Here is a 15864-nt window from a genome sequence, read left to right on the forward strand (position 1 = left end):
CATATTCATGAAGTAGGATGGAGGCTGTTTGTCTTGTTTTATAATGTCAACGGTTAATAATATTGTGACAGAAGGCAGGTAGTACTAGGATGTAGTAGTAGTAGTAGTAGTTGTAGTAGTAGTAGTACTAGTAGTAGTAGTAGTAGCAGTTGTTGTCGTTGTTGTTATTGTTGTTGTCGTTGTCAGTGAGGCTGTGGTGTTTTTACTGCTGCTGCTGCTGCTGCGTTAGTGATAGCAGTAGAATTCTTCATCACTAAGGCCCTCAGAGTCGGGCATCATTTCTCGCCCTGGACTGCTGCAAGAAGCCCTCGCGCCCAGCAACCCTCACCTTCACCACACACACACACACACACACTGCAAAGAAACTGAAAATAAAATAGGAAATGTTGGGTCAGAGTTTTTTTTCGGCTACATCCTTGCCTTCCCTTTCCTTCCTCCTTTCTTTCCCTCCCCTGGCGCTTTTTCCTTCACTCTCCCTTCCATCAGACCCGGCAGCAAGTTATCCCACGTCGCTGTTCGGTGGCTTTTTATCACTCTCTGTTCCATGTCTGCCATTAGCCTCGACTTCCCGCCCTCCGGCAACAGCTTAAATGTTTAATATCCTCCCTTTATCCCTCCGAACGTACTGCCGCGCGGAATAATTCATCGGGATCATAAATACTGCACAGCCACTTTGATGCATCGGGACGTTCTTTCGAGTCGCCACATTAGTTACTCCCGGCAATCGCCCACACGCTATGACAGGACCATTGTTTGCTGGCCTTGGATGCGCCCTTCCCCTACCCTTCCTCTCAGTGCCAACAGTGGTACTCATCCTGTCTCTGCTCCTCACATTAATGACGCAAGACTCACTGCATGCAGCCCACAATATAATCAGAGCGCACCGGAATTTCATTGAATGTTGTACTTGGGAATATCACTGAAGTGCCGGAATGACATGGTTTGTGTGTTTGTATTTAGTTAAGAGTATCACCTGACCTGAGTTCGCTCCCCGGCACGTGTTGAAATGCTTCTCCTTGGAATATTGAAAGTAATCAGATAGAAACGTGACCGTGTCGCAACTAAATATCCTTCAGGGGATGTGCAAGAAGTCCAGGGATTTGTCCAGAGATTTGGTTAAGATCAGTAAGCATTTGGAATTTTTGTGTATTTCATCTATTACTTTCATGTAACTAAGGAGAAATTAAGGAAAGAACGCCCTCTAAATGATACTGAACAGAAGGAAGGAGATCTTTTTTTTCAGTCTTTAAGTAATTTAATTCCAATACATCAGCCACTCTGCCGTAGTTTTATTTTGGGAAGCAATTACCACAGAAGCATGAGGTATAAGGCTAAGCTCACAATCCTCCCATCCAGTCTGTTTTGGATTGCGGAGTAAAGCAGTTCTGTAATTTAAATCTACAGTTTGTTATTTGCTGATCCCTTGCCAAACGTTGTCGCGCTCCGCCCCCAGATGGCAGCAAACACGTCATTTATTTACGCTCAGTAAACATAAATGAACCCGCGCCGGGACGTAATGGCGATTTGATGTCCACCTGCTGTGTTCAATGCAACCTTCCGCCTTCATTCACGAAACACTGAGACAGGAAACACACATTGCCACTTCCTCTTCCTTCGCTGTCTTCCCTCGAGTGTTGTCTTCCCTCCTGCAAGTATGTAATGTTTCCTGTCGAGACGCTCAATGATCACCACACCGTCTTTCCCTATCTTCAACTGCAAATTAAAGTTTTATTAATCTCCTTTAATCTTCTGCAACCTTTCAATTTTCTAACCTCTGCCTTGCGTGTGTGTCAACAGGTAATCCTATGCCCACCAAATATTGCTGTTTATTCACGTTATAAGTGACAACAATAACTGCATCTTTTCTCTGTTTTAATACTGACGTTCAAGGAGTGGGTGCATTAATACAGTCATGTGTGTATGAAGTGAAACACGACTTAGTCACAACTCCGCCTCTCAGTATATTTCGTGTAGCTCATGATTGATGCCACTTTAAATTCAGGTATATTGGTACACTTTTGTTTAGGTGACGTCATGGTGTCCTGAAGGTGACGCAGCCGCCCCTTACCGCCTACTCCTGCCTCTTCTTCGCCCCTCATTTCGCCTCCTCCTCCTCCCTCTCCCGAATCCAAGGACGCTTTAATATATTTTTTCTTTCTTTTTTCCCCTCAATTTTAAATATTCATACACGGGTCCGTATCTATATTTGCCTCGCTCTGCAAATATAATGCATCGATGTATTTGTTTTTTCTCCCATTTCTACTTTTGCATGTTTGCGAAAAAGCAAGTTCCGTGAAAATACACACACACACACACACACACACACACACACACAGAAAAGCATTTAACCTACTCGTAATCTTTCGCAAGACTTTAGAACCAAACTTGTCTCGTAAACGGAGGAAGAGGAAGACACCATGTGTCATTATCTCCTCCCTGAGATGCCGCACAAGGCCACGAAGTAAGCAAAGGCGGGTAGGGCAAGGGAGGAGAAGCCGTGATGCAGTGTGGTGTACGATGCGCGCTGCTCCCATGAACACCAAAGAGGAACCTAAATGAAAGGCAATTGTGTATGCATGACTCGGCGCCGCCACGATGCAGATGTTGCCTGTGGCTGGGATGTTTATGCCTGGATGCTCATCTCAATGCAACAACAACAGGTATGACAACAACAACAACAACAACAACAACAATAACAGCAACAACAACAGCAGCTATTTCTACTATTGCTACACTACACGTATATATCTTCAATGTTTTCCTAAACTCGCTGTGTTCAGTACTTTACATATATTTTTTTTACCGCGTTTTGAAATTGCTGTTTTATTTATTTTTTTTTTCATTTGTTTATGCGCTGGTGTTTTGTACTCGTAACTTGTACAAAGTTGTCACGTGCCTCACGCGTGTGTGTGTGTGTGTGTGTGTGTGTGTGTGTGGGCGGGGCGAACACTTGCATTCTTCTCTCTATCTAAACACTCGCACGGGATAGTCCACACAAAGCACCACACACCCATACACACTTAACCTAGTCATAACACAATGGAGTGGGTACCTGTCTGCAATAACAAGTAACGTGAAGGCAGCGAAGGGAGCAACTGCCCAGTCTCCTCCTTATACCGAGGCCCAGCTTAGGTAGCGGTATCAGTCCTACGCTAGCGCTTCAACACAACGTAACCTAATCAGGCATAGAGTAACCTATCCTAAGTGGCAGTTGCTGGGAGCTAGACAACCTGAGGGAGGGACTGCGTAAGAACAAGGATTTTCGGAATGTGTAAAAGAAATGGAGGGTCTGGGGAGGAATGTAAGGGGAGGGAACGAAAGAAAGAGAGGAGTAGAGAGGAGAAAACTTGGAAGCGCGAGGAAGGAACGTGGTGTCGAACGGTGAGAGGTTCCAGTGAAGAAGGAGGGAGAGTTTAGTATTGTGTGAGAATATAAGAAGGAAGTGATGCCAAAGTGCCGGATGCTGTGATAAATAGGAACAAAGGATGTGTGTACGAGATGGAGAAAGAGAAGCAGCGAAAAGATGAGAGGCGAAAGAAAGAGGCAAGAAGCTGTGGAGGAAGAGGAAGACAGCAAAGAGGAGAATGAAGGAGAGCAAAAGAGAGAAGAAAAGTCCTGGCTCTAGAAGAAAGAGGAGGAGGAGGAGAAAGAAGAAGAGGGAAGGAAAGAACGAATACAAAGGCAAGGAGGAAAAGCAGGAGGAGGAAAAGGAGGACGAGGGGCTTCAAATACTGTCCGTGGCACACACGCACACACACACACACACACACACACACACACACACACACACACACACACACACACACACACACACACACACTAAAGTCAATAATTTCATTTTCAGATACTCCCGAGTCCTTTTTTTCTAGCAACGACGAATATTTTTTTTTTTTCAGTGACGGCTGAGGAAAAAAAAAATTGTATAAAAAAATTCTCAAGTAAGCGAATGGACGACGCGCAGAAAATTAAATAAAAAATAAAATATCGTTAATTTCCTCATTAGTCCTTGTGCTGCTTGGTGCTTCTTCGTATTTTTTTTACCGGCAGTAGTGGTATTGAAAAGTGTACGAGAGAAAGCGAGTGATAGGAAAAAAAAAAAGTCGATCACTAATTATACTGTTCTTACCCTGCCTGGCGAGGTGGCGGAGTGGTGGGCGTTCTGAATTAATTATTAACTTCCAGGAAAGCATCCGGGAACAAGACAAAAGACAGGCCATCTCTTTTAATTAATGTGAGCTCTTAATATCCATGATGCTCGGCGCCATGACGGAGCAGGGAGAAGAGGATTTATTACTATTTGTAACACCTGAGTCGTGTAGTACAGAGAGAGAGAGAGAGAGAGTAACTTCACCTTTTCACTGTTGGACACATTTATTCAGTAGTAGTAGTAGCTCTGAATGTCAAGTGTTTCCGTGGGGTGAGACAGAGAAAATTCAAGGAGACAAGGGTTGGTGAGAGACTTTTGCTTGTTCAGTGGAACCCTCACATGGGGATGCATATTTTCATCTCCTCCTCCTCCTCCTCCTCTAGCAGTTGTAAGGGTACATCTAGGGCACACCCCAGTCCTCCTGCAATCTGTCACGAAGGAAACATTGTCCTCAAAACACCTCCTCGCCCTCGTCCTCGTCTTTCTCTTCTTCCTCCTCTTCCTCCTCTTCCTCTTCTTATCGCTGCAGCATCACCTCGTACCTTCAGCACACAGGCAACATCACACACACAAAAAGAAAGGCTCAAGTCGTAAAAAAGATAAAACAACATGAAGTAAAAGTGAACAATTGCTTGAGGTGGAGCGGCACTTTGAGCGTCACTAAAAAGCGTACTCGGATATGACGGGACTTGACGGCGGCGAAAACTGCTCTTATAACCGATAAAGTGGCTGATATTTCGGCAGTAAAGACAAATGTTCACCATAAGGAGGCTACCACGTGTAAAAGAATAGGAAGGAACGACCTCATGACACTGGATCTTAACGTAGGGAGTGAGACAAGAAGGAGAGGGGGGTTAGGGAGAGAAGTACAGGGCATTGCAAGGAAGGAAAGAGGTTTACCGGGAAGAGGGAGTGTAGGAGAAGCTTTTCTGTCCCTCTTGCATCCGTGCAGGTATGAAAAACGCTAAAAACTATGGAGAAAGAGGAAATGAAGCCTTCTTTAAAGCTCCCAAACCCATCAGTCTCTCATCCTCTCATTTCCCTTTCCCTGTGCTCCCCTCTAACCCTCCTCCTCTCGCCCCTTCTCCCCGCCTGCAGTATGAGTCGTAATTTTTAATAAGATGGAGGCCTCGATGGAAGATTCACGACGAGAAATGGATCCTCTTCAGCAGGGTGCGCGGCGGCGGCTGCTCTCCGGTGGCCTTCCTGCGGTTCTGGCGCCGCTGTTTACACTTTCATTGCGATGCTGTAAATCCTCTTTGTCTGCCGCTAGGGCCTGGTTAAATTTTAGCAGAGAGAGAGAGAGAGAGAGAGAGAGAGAGAGAGATTCATGAAAAGATATGAGGACTGTTGGTCTGAAATGATAATGATAATAGTAACAATAATAATAATGATCGATTTAGTAAGATATTGCAGCATTTACAGCTTATATTAACACTACTGCAACAATCATCTACGTGAAGGGTTACGTAATATGAATAAAACAAAGCTCCTTTCTTCCTTAACCTCCCTCCAGCAAGGCGGCGGCAGGAGACGCACCAGAATACTCGTACCACGTACAGTACTTGGTGGAATTTGAGGAAAACACTCTACTGCGCATATACTGTGGTGGTGGTGGTGCGTCCTGCAAGGTGGGAAGTGCAGTGATGATAACCATGTGTTGGGGTTCGTTTCTCACCCGAACGATAAGAAAAAAGATAGTTACATTAAGGAAAACTATTGAATTGTCAGTAAAGACGTGTTCCCAGAAATATTCGTCTCATCGGGAATAGCAAGTATCTGTGGTTTTCAAGGTAACTTTTGACGCTGGGAGTGTATTCCAATTGTAAGCAGTTCAGTGGTCGAGAGAGAGAGAGAGAGAGAGAGAGAGAGAGAGAGAGAGAGAGAGAGAGAGATGTTCATGGACGCTTGCACCACTCCGTTTGCAATCAGAGCGAGTAGTAATGTGCCACTTTGAACACTGTCACCGCTGCTCCACTCCGCTCCTGTCCTGGCCAAGGGAGCGAGGGAGGGAGGAAGAGAATAGCAGAGAGGAAATAGAGAGGAGATGGGAAGGGAGAATAACAGGAGAGAAGGAAGGGAGTGAAGAAAGATAGACGGAAGCTATACAGAGATTAAGGGATGGAAGGAGGGAAAGTAAATGAATAAGGGATAAAATGAGAGAGAGAGAGAGAGAGAGAGAGAGAGAGAGAGAGAGAGAGAGAAAGAGAGAGAGTTCACACCTACAACTTTTTATGAGGGTCGCCGGACACTTCACATGTAATACCTGAAAAGTTTCCTTCCAATTAATCAACTTGGGGACGATCACGGGCGTCCTGCTGCCTCCACTGAATGCTCGTCTCCATCCACTCTCGGTTTTCCACATAATGTTAAATGGTACTACTGAAAAATCACCTTGAATTATGACAAGAATTTTATGATAATCCCCCTCATGTCTTTTCCCCCTTGAAGGAAAGCTTATGTTCTTCTCTCTCTCTTTGTCTCTCTCTGTCGTTCTCTCTCTCTCTGTCTGTCTCTCTCTACGTTTTTGTATAGTTTTTTTTTTTTTTTTTTCCTCCTCTTTTCAGGTAAGATTTTGTGATACCGAGGCTCGTAAACACCTGGTGACCATGGCAGCGAACTCTCGACTAACAAGGTGACTTATTTACGGAACCAGTAAGTTGGTTATTTTAGTTAGTCCTAAAAAAGGAGTAATTTACCTGTGTATTATTTTCACTACTTTTTCGTCTCTCTTATCACCCCTTCCTCTGTCCCCACATAATGAAATTTTCCACTCTCACAAAGTTTCTATCTCACTCATTTTCACTTCCTCCTTTCTCTCTCCCTCGATCCCTCCCCATTCTGCCCTCTCACCTGTTTCCTCCCTCTCTCTCTCTCTCTCTCTCCCCAACTTTTAACACTCGCAAAGTTTTGTCAACCTTTTTCCCCCTCCTCTTTGCATCACTTGTACCCCCTTATATAAAGTTTTCTCCATGTCACATCCTCTTCCCTCTGCTTCCTCCCCCTTCCCTGCCTCAGTCCATCTTTTGTTGTCATGTAATTGTCTTCCGTGTCTTTGAGTTGTTTTCTTGTCTTAGTGAGTTACAGTGGACTCTGAAAAGTAATAGGGAATAGTTCTGCAAATTACTGTTATTATCAGTAGTAGTAGTAGTAGTAGTAGTAGTGGAGGTGTGGTAGTAGTAGTAGTAGTAGTAGTAGTAGTAGTAGTAGCAGCAGTAGTGATATTTTTTATATGTTTATATATTTATTTACTCGTGAATGGTAGTTTACTCGTAGTGATGGAGTCCCGAAGCAAAAAAAAAAAAGAAAGAAAAAGGAAAAAAAAGAAAGAAAGAAAGAAAGAAAGAAGCAAAAAACATGGTCCGATCCAATCCGGAATCTGATAACGTCTCTTCCAATATGCCGAATCCCGTGGTGATTCTTCCGCCATACTAAACTGGGTCGAGTCAGATGATGAAAGTGGGTTAAAGCAAAAAATACGTCCACGTTCTGTGTCTCGCATTTGCAACAAATTATTCATTTAATCTCAGTTGATCCAGCGTGACCCAGAAAGCCATGCGTTCATTTCCACAAAATAGGCAGCGTGGGCCGGTGTGCCTCCGCCGTTCACCCTTACCTGCAGCAGAGAGGGGAGGAGGCGGGTGTTGATGACGATTCACAACAGAGGCAGGCAAAACGTCATGTTATTATATTCACGCGCCACGAAGATTAGACTAAGACAGACGGGATGTGGTGCTACATCCATGCGTCTCAAGATGAAGACTGTAGACTGATGGTGATGTTTTATTTACGCATCATAAATTAAAAAATGGGACAGAACGCGATATTTTGCTTACATCTCACACAGCATCAGTAAGATCAACAGAGCGCGATGTTTGCTTCACGCGTCACGAAGGAGAATTGACAGACAGAACCAAATGTGTTTGGTAAAGCAGACAGGACACGATGCTTTCAATAGAAGAGAAGGCAATGTTTTACCCACGTGTTGCAAAGGCAAGGATACATTTGACATTTCAACTCCCATGGTACAATCCTGGATCCAGAAACAGGTAACATCCGACTAGTACCACAAAAAAAAAAAAAGTGCAGATCGCTGAATATCAAATGAACAACAACAGTTCTCAACAACAGGAAGTCTTCTTTTTAAACTTTTCTCTAACAGGAAAAATGTATTGCAGTAAATGTTTAAAAGGAGAAGCAAGACCGAACAGTAAAACACGCTTGTTGTTAATTCTTCCTTCCATTTTTTATAGTTATTTTGTTTTCTATCATGATTTCTCTCTCTCTCTCTCTCTCTCTCTCTCTCTCTCTCTCTCTCTCTCTCTCTCTCTCTGACACATTTAAAAACAAGCGTCCGCGCACACACACACACATTTCTCCACGCCGTACAACTTACTACAACAGGTTGGAATTTTTGAGCGTGAGAATTCCGAGCTATCTGAGTCTTCACCAATAACAAAGCCGGAAAAAAAAAAGTGCAGTAAGATCCGGAAAAAATGTCACTTCACTTCATGGTAAATATCAGCACCCCGTACCTCCTGCAGGATGTCTCCAGAGTATAGACAAACATGAAAGCAGCTCTGGAAATTGTTCGTTTGACAATCTTGAACAGGGAGGACGACCGGCCCCCACTAGGCTGGCAGTCTCGTACAGGGGATGGTGGCGCCTGTCCATGCTTCAGGTGCCCTTGGCGCTGCCACTGCTCCATGACGGCGTCCACGCCACCAGGAGGGACGACCGAATCACCGACGTGTGTTGCCGATAGAGCAGGCGTGGGTGGTAGCGTCCTAACCTGCGGGTGCTGAGCTAGATTCCTTTTTTCCCCTTTCGACTTTCCCTCACATAAATCATCAGCCATGTTCACCTGACTTCCCTCAGTCCCTTCCTTCCTTGCCCCGCCCCCCCCACATACATATACAGAAACAGGCCAGCAAACAGACACTACTTAGATTTTCAGTCGTGTTGGTTGTCAGTTAACCAGTCGAGATAGTCAAGTCAAGCAGTAGACAAGGCACGGAGACGGATTTCAACAGCAGCAGCAGCAGTCCCACAATCCTATCCTTGCATCCTTCACTTCCAAAAGGGGAAGGGAATAAAGCGTGCGCTGTATACGACCAATTTACAGTGGAGTGAAGTGGTCGTAAAGTATTGAATATCGGACGAATTATCATAACATATCGGACATGCCGCTACTAAGCACTTTCATGTTGCTCTCTCTCTCTCTCTCTCTCTCTCTCTCTCTCTCTCTCTCTCTCTCTCTCTCTCTCTCTCTCTCTATCCAAGAAGTCAGTCAAGGAGAGTGTTTCAGAGATATCAAGGGATTTCATGACGGAGATAAAAGGGACACTGGACACTGGCACTTCCCTCTCCCTTCCTTCTCCCTTCACTCATCCCTCTCTTTCCCTCCCGTACAATTTTTCCTGCTGTCGGATAACGAACTTGCCAATGAGTGATCGACTCCCGCTCCTTGTGTGTGTGTGTGTGTGTGTGTGTATGATCCTATCTCTCCACCCAAAGCTTCTGAACTCACACGACCCCCTCCTTCTGCCCTTCAGTCTTCACGTGTCCTCTTCACAACTAAAACACCTACATAGTTTGCGCATAAGATCGGCGGGCACTTGCGTAAACTTACCCTCTGAAACTACGCACAAGGGAAGCTCCTCAAACAACTGCCTCCTTTGACGAAGACAGGATGATGTTCTTCTCCATCCCACGCGTCCGCCAGCCTTCCTCACAACATCAGAGGCACCAAGTTTCTTATAGATTATATAGTTTTGCATTAGTTGAAGGCGTGGAGGCCGGGAACTGATCGACGCATAGTTTAGAAGGATTATTAAAGCCTGTGTTGATAATTTTAGAATGTTGCTATGATGTGTTAACGGGTGCGGGGAAAGACAGTAGGTATTCAGTCCTGGTTTGCTAGTAGTAATAATAGGAAGACTACCAGTAATCCTTATTATAGATCAACATTTCTTCTTATATCTGATTCCTTTGTATTCCTTTGTATTCCTCTGTGAGCATATAAACGTGGTTGTGTCTCTGTTATGAACTTGTTTCCTTTCTTTAGTAAATGTAGCGGCGCCTCGGGTTCCGTCTTTTCCTTCTCGTGAGTGGTTTTCGCCTCTTTTCTTCCCGTGTGCGGCTTGTGTATTGGTTTTGAAGCCCAGCATTTGTTCGGCGAAAAAAGAAAAAGCTAGGCGGTGGCAGGTGAGGTGTGGAGGCCAGCCAATACCACTGATTTGATGTGTGTGTGTGTGTGTGTGTGTACTGACGGCGCCATTCCACACGACGACTTGCATTTGTGGTTGAGGAGGGAATATGTCATGTGCTTGTTGCTATTGTTGTTGTCGCTGATATTAATGTTAACAAAAAAAGGAACAACAACTTTTAACTAGGTTTGGAGTAATGCTTCTTGAAATGCAGTGGTGATATACAGCGTTGGTGTTGGTAGTAGTAACAGTAGTAGTAGTAGTAGCAGCAGCACCAGCAGTAGTAGTTGCACAAGTGGTAACAGTGGCTGTTAGTGGTAGTGATGGCGGTGGTTATAAAATACAGATAATCTTTCCGAAAGTCTTATATTTGCTACTAGGCTAGATGGAAAGAGAACGTCTTTCTCCATAAGCCATTCGGATGTGGCGCCATCTTTACACACCCCCTAGTCAGGCCTCCCGCTACCTGCCCCTTCTCATACCGACCACTATTATTACAGTTGCCTTATAGCACATTCCACTTCTAAATCATCATGAATAATTTTCTATAACATATTTCATTGCAGTTTAGTAACCATTGTAATGCTATTAGTCATTAAGTAATTCATTTCTCCATCGGGGCGGAGTCAGTCCCCGGCTCCCCGCTGTTCACGGATCCTCTGCGCATGCGTGTGTCTGGTTGTGTTGTGCTGAGTGTGGCGTCTATTGTTTGCGTTTATTAGCGGTGCATGAGGCTTTTCGGGACATCTCAACAGCTCAAAGAGAAGGTGAGTGGTCCATGGGTGTCGCAGGGCCGTGGGAGAGAGGCTGTAGGAGTACATAGATACACCATTAGAAGTTCGAGGTAGGTTCCAGTAATGCGGTTTACACCTCGTTGGGTACTGCCACGGTCTCGGTCATTCGGCTGACTGGACGCCTACCTAAAACACCACACACTCACGCCTGCAATAGTTTTCCTTTATTGTGATTTAAGCACCACTTGGAGTTTGGGTAAGTACTTTGTATTATGATGGTATTGTGATTATGATGTATTGTGATTGATATATTTATTTAGTATTAACTTTGATGAACATGTAAGTGTATGTGATTACAGTTAAAAGTATTTGGGTGATCTTGTTAAGTACTTATTGTGAATGTACCTTGTTGGTGATTTGATAGAAACATGATTTTCTACGGAGTTGAATTAGTATAACATTTCCAGACCATGTTTATATTATAACGTGATGTGTCTGCTAAATTCGTGTAGGATTTCGTATTCACTTAATTGGTTGTTGGCAGGCCTCTGTTGTATACTTGCTGTGACCGTGTCTGGGGAATCTAACTGCGCCTGTGAACAGCGCCCGCAAATAAACTCACGGCACCTGTCTGGAACTTTCTGTACCGATCCCCGCTCTACAAGGCTTAATGTGTAGAAAAGCCGTATTTAGATGTTAATAATGAGTGTCGGGGCGAGCGGGAGGTGTGAAGGCTAGGCTAATCAGTGGTGGCCGGCTGGTTATTCCGTAGGTCATCGGCACGTCATTATTTTCCAGTTATTCAACATGTCACGATTTCGAAGTGTTTGTGATTATTATTGGTCCTGGAATTCGGTTTGGTTATATCTTCTGTAGCTGCCTTCCTTCCCTTTCTTCCCTACTGCGACCTCCCTCCCCTGCGCCAAGTAATGGACTCGCCCTTACGGTAGTTCATATGCAATTATTTAACTTGCCTGTCAGCGTTTTGCTCTGCGCTCGTAGAAGTACAGATGGTGATGGATATGATGAAGTTAATAAGCAATGATAATAACGATAGTTGTCAAAGGTGGTGATGTTTTCTAAGTAACCACCAATACTTTCATAACCGGACATTATTTTCAGATATTACATAAAAAAAAAGTAATGCTAAACCTTAGTAGGAGTACAGTGGCCGCGACTCGCGCAACGAAGGGCACAGAGAGGAGAGAAGAGCGTTTACTAAGTGTCGTGGTGTGGCGTCGCGGGGCCTGCGGTGCCTGGGTAGTGTGGGATTGGCGGCGACGCAGCACCTGCCAGGATATTGCGCGGGGCTGAGCTTCACTGGAATTGTGAATGGATAATATTGCATGATATTGTTTCACGGTGAGGGACAGCTGGGAAAGCACTGATTTCCGGAGAGCTCTAGAACACCTCCCTCGATATAGTGTGTGTGTGTGTGTCTCTCTCTCTCTCTCTCTCTCTCTCTCTCTCTCTCTCTCTCTCTCTCTCTCTCTCTCTCTCTCTCTCTCTCTCTCTCTCTCTCTCTCTCTCTCTCTCTCCGCCACAATAGTCCCCACATTCCGCCAGACCAAGCTGAGGTGCCCTGGAGGCCACGCCCTGCGCCGCTTCCTCCCTCACGAGCCACATTTTATACTACAAAGACATATCCTTTGCCTACTGACACTCTTCTCCAAACACTTGAAACACTTGAACAATCCAAACATCCAATTATATTTTCATGAGGAGTGCCAGGGAACACAGCCTCGTTCGGTGAGTCTAGGGAGGGGACCGTGAATGTCCCCAGGCCGAGCTGTCCTCAAGAGGTGCCCTGATACCCCCTCGAACTTTCTTGATACCCATTTCTGAAACATGTAAGGCTTTAGATTAATTTTTAACCCGTGGAACAACACCTCGCTTCCTCCAAGTCGTCACAGCAACTCAGTCTTTTTTAAGCTACCGGCAGCAGTTTCCTTTTCTGTTCCTCTTTCTCTGTCATCCTTCTTAGCAGCTGCTGTTTTACAAGACCTTTGTATCAAAGTCACTTATTGAGAAAGAGATGAAAGAGTTGCGGGTTGCGTTTTTTTTTATTTCATAGCTACTTCAACATCAAAACTTTCATATATGATCGTCATCGTATACTTGTGTACGATTTGCATTTGTTATTCACCTTTATTATTCATCCTGCTATACTATTTGGGAACATGAAAAGGTTGAAAAGTATTAAATTATTCCCAGTATCCCTTTCTTCAACAGAACGTCTTTCCCTTGTTATTTTTTTGTCTGTACCTACCCACGGTAAAGGATGTGATTGTTCTTCAGCTCTAAAAATTCTTCTCTACGGTATTCCATTTCATAAAACAGAGAGAGAGAGAGAGAGAGAGAGAGAGAGAGAGAGAGAGAGAGAGAGAGAGAGAGAGAGAGCCGTTAGGTTAGTACAAGGTGAGGTGACAAGAGAAAGCACGGTCAGCAGCTGTGTGGCGTCACTATCTCGGGTAACTCAGAGGGAGCGAGATTTAATGGGGCGTGCAGGACAGCATCCGTCAGTGTGTCAGGAACAACCACTGCTGCTGAAACACGCGAGTTAAAATGTTAAAATTATGCAACTGAGAGGCAGAGGGAAGACTGGACAACAAGGCAGCAGGAGGAGGAGGAGGAGGAAGAGAAGGTGGGGACGATAATAGGCGTGCAAGGGGAGAAGGATGATAAAAAAAAGGAAAGGAAGAGGGGATAAGGCAGAAGGAAAAGATGAGACAGGAGAGGGAGATACGGAGGGAGAGGAAAGAATACGTGAAGGAAAAGGAATAGAGGGAGGTAGGAGTAACATTGGCAGTGATGGTGAGAGAGAGAGAGAGAGAGAGAGAGAGAGAGAGAGAGAGAGAGAGAGAGAGAGAGAGAGAGAGAGAGAGAGAGACTGACTAACTAACTAACTAACTGAGTGCATGGCAGACAGACGGATACACGAAGCCACTCTCTCAATCTCATTAAATCGCAGTATTTTTTTTTGTCTCGTCATCAGCATTTCCAACACGCGCTTGTCCTTTCCTGCTGCTGCACTGGAAGCCTAATGGTCCGGCACTGCACGAGCCTAGAGAGAGAGAGAGAGAGAGAGAGAGGAGAGGGAAAGGGGGGGGGGTAACCACAGAGTGCAGTGTTTCGCGTTGTCCCGGCGGTTTATGGTTACAAAGAATGCTGGCAAAACTGTTCTGTGCCTGCTTGTTACTGGAGGCTTAGATTGGCAACCCGCGAACTTTCGTTTATATCTTATTGTTATTCTTATTCCTACTTGTCATATTCTTCTTCAAATTAGTGGTAGTAATAGTAGTAATAGTAGTAATCGCATCAGTCAAGTAGTTATTTATGATTGTTGCTCGTGAAAGCTTCTTGCCATTATTTCCATTATTTCAAAGTTAACATAAGGAGATTTTCCTGATTATATGCAGCAGAAACTGAATACGAGGCAAAGACACCTAAGATTACAAGGAAATCAAAAGAACGTTTCAAGGAAGGAGAAAATAGTTTGTTGCGGTATTGTAAGGGAAGCGAGGAAGGAACTTGTACACGCACTTTATTTTGCTCTTTATTATGATTATACTTGTTGCGATTATCCTTCTTGAGACGCTGGGATAATGTTGGGTGTTTCCTCCTGAGCCCAGGCAGAGAGCACCCAAGGGAGTCCAGCGTGTACCTCATGTGTGTGCGTACCTGGTTTGCAAGTCCCTTTTCCATCGAGTGAAGGAGAGTTTTACCTTTGCATCTGACATTCCGTTTTCTGTTTTCACTGGTCTAAATTTTCGAAGTCCAGCGAATGTTATGTTGAAAATGGAGTAGAAATCTTTTGTTAGACTTTTGCATAGTACAAGATGGATGGGAGGTCGGTAACACAAGATTCCACAAGGGTATCAACATTGACTGCGTTATAGACAATATCAGTTCCTCGGGGCACACACACACACACACACACACACACACACACACACACACACACACACACACACACACACACACACACACACACGATAGTCTTGTTACCATCACCTTTATCATCACCAGACGATCTTAGAGTATTAAATAATTGAATACTTGGCATTGCAGTATAGATGGCACCTCTCCTAGAAAGACTTGGAAGGAGAAAGGAAAAGGAGGAAAGGGGAGAAAGGAAAGAAAGGAAGAAGGGGAGGAGGAGGGACGACTGTATGCCTTGTTACGTCCTTGTTTGTCTGTAGGAGGGGGAGAAGGTAACACATCGTTGGGGAGAAAGAGGAGAGGGGAAAGGCGCCTGTTCCTTGTTTCGTGATGGTGGTGCCTCCACTTCCCTGCAGGAGGAAGAGGAGGAGGAGGAGGATGCGTTACGCTCTCAGCACCACGGGATCTGACCCCATTCCCTGGCCTAGAGCCTGGCGATCTCATCCATCAAGATTCTTTAGTCTCCTCAAAGCATTATTCACTCCCATTGTGTAAGACGGCTGCGAGTTTCCTGCATATTAATATCACTTCTCCTTTATTCACGACAAGAATTTACAAGTTTTGGGTCTTGTGGAAACGCCTCTCTGTTCAGTAAATATTTGGAGAGGAGGAATGATGTAAAATTAAACGCCATGTGCCTGTCGTAGTCCGTGGAGGAATCTTCAAATATAAGTTTCTTGTCCAGACCCTCAAGATTGATGACTCTTACCCCTGCCTGGACATAACAAGGAGGACGAAGAGGAGGAGGACGAAGAGGAGGAGGAGGAGGAGGAGGAGGAGGAGGAGGAGGAGGAGGAGGAGGAGGAGGAGGAGGAGGAGGAGGAGGAGGAGG

General features: G+C 44.8%; 1 long non-coding RNA gene across 1 annotated transcript in view; it reads left to right on the forward strand.

Moving 5' to 3' along the window:
* The first annotated feature begins 11151 nt into the window (after positions 1 to 11151).
* The window catches only part of LOC135114007 (uncharacterized), a 47627-nt gene continuing 42914 nt past the window's right edge, over positions 11152 to 15864 (forward strand). The window contains exon 1 of the long non-coding RNA XR_010275173.1: positions 11152 to 11346. This is a non-coding gene — a long non-coding RNA (uncharacterized LOC135114007). The remainder of the gene's footprint in view (positions 11347 to 15864) is intronic.

The sequence above is a fragment of the Scylla paramamosain genome, chromosome 27 (assembly GCF_035594125.1).
Source record: "Scylla paramamosain isolate STU-SP2022 chromosome 27, ASM3559412v1, whole genome shotgun sequence".
Lineage (NCBI taxonomy): Eukaryota > Metazoa > Arthropoda > Malacostraca > Decapoda > Portunidae > Scylla > Scylla paramamosain.